Genomic DNA, 1,935 nt, shown 5'->3' on the forward strand with positions numbered 1-1,935 from the left:
AATGTACAGCGCTGCGTAATATGTTGGTGCTATATAAATAATAATAATAAAAACTGAAGAGATTGGCTGACCTGCTGGGATGTTGCGTGTGGTCAGATTGGAGTTTCGCAGTTTGCTGATTGGCTGACCTGCTGGGGTTTTGTGTTTGGTCAGATTGTCAGAGTTTGCTGATTTTGGATTATTCAGGATTTGGTGCTTTATATACGAATGATGTGGGATTAGTGTGAGAGGATGGAGAGGATCTGACTCACATGTAAATATTTGGATATTATTCATCAGCTGGAAATGAATGTTTATCTTTGGTGTTATTTTCTATATTCCCACCTGGAGAATCCGCAGTGTGACCACAGGGTGAGGTCAGAGCAATTCCAGTCTATGTGATGATGGAATAAAATATTTCCAGCGTTTTCATCCGTGTATTTTTCATTCATGCGATGGAGTGATCTGTGTAATCATCACACTGAAGTCTGCAATGTCAATCTAGGAATTACATGCTAACATCTGAAATGATAAACCTCCAAATCCCAGCCAGGACACTATCTGCATGGAGTTTGCAGGTTCTCCCTGTGTCTGCGTGGGTTTCCATGCAGTAAGGTTAATTGGCTTCTCCCTAAATTGACCTTAGACTACATTAACCACATATGACTATAGTAGGGACATTAGATTGTGAGCTCCTTTGAGGGACAGTTAGTGACATGACTATGGACTTTGTACAGCGCTGCGTAATATGATGGCGCTATATAAATACTGTGTAATATTAATAATAATATAGCTGGAAACCGTTAGCTGGTCCCTTATTGTTCTAAAAATTGTGCTGCTGATCTCACAGTCTATGTACAACCTGATTGTACAAACCTTCCTTTAAATAATGTGAGGAGGGCTCTGCTCACCTATACAGGTGAAGCTTTAGAAGGATACTTGTGCCATCTTAAAACTTAGTTGCCCCCAGGACTTTAGTATGCAAAGGATTGTCTCTGGGAGGACAGGGATTGGCAAATGACCAGTTAGCCCTCTTGGCAAACGGGTCCACAGCGTTGATGAAGGCTCTAGCTTAATAAAGGCAGGAGTTGGTCAACTTAATTAAAACTAGATAAAATCCTTTATTTAAGTCGTATAAATTAATCCTACAAACATAACAATAAGAGAGAACCTTTTGTGATTACTATACATAATACAAAATCTCTTAGCAATGTATAGTATTGATGTGTTTTAATAAAGGATGTTCATCCAACACTAGAGTCAGAATAATTCAGTACTGGTATTACGGTCTCACCCGACGCGTGCCAGCCACCATGCTGTTATTGTTTCTATACCAGTACAACATACTGGATTCATTTCTTACTCCTGTACTCCTCAGTTATCGAATAAGTACATCATCATTTTTATCACTTTCTTAGGAACATTGCTCACTATATGTATACAAGCTTCATATCCTTCTAAGAGTTACCAAGGATACAGATATCTTTCACCAATAGTTCTATTAGGTTCCGTATGGTACACATGTCAGACATGAATACTCAATAAGTTACACTAACCATTATACCGTCCAATGCTTATTCATCCTACTTACCTGCTGTCTAAAACTCACTTCAGCTTCTGATCCTTCATCCTAGCATTAGTACTTTCTACCGGCTCAGTATATGAAAGTCTTGTTGTCCCGTGAGGAAGCCCATTAGGGCGAAACGCGTCAGGTGAAACCGTAATAACAGTACTAATTATTCTGACTCCAGTGTTGGATGAAAATCCTTTATTAAAACACATCAATACTATACATTGCTGAGAGATTTTGTATTATGTATAGTAATCACAAAAGGTTCTCATTGTGTTTGCATGATTTATGTTTACTGTTATGTTTGTAGGATTATTTTATACGACTTAAAGGATTTTATCTAGTTTTAGTCAAGTTTGTCATAAAAAGCTGCTAATTTTTCTATC

This window comes from Pyxicephalus adspersus, chromosome 6 (assembly GCF_032062135.1).
Source record: "Pyxicephalus adspersus chromosome 6, UCB_Pads_2.0, whole genome shotgun sequence".
Taxonomy (NCBI): Eukaryota; Metazoa; Chordata; class Amphibia; order Anura; family Pyxicephalidae; genus Pyxicephalus; species Pyxicephalus adspersus.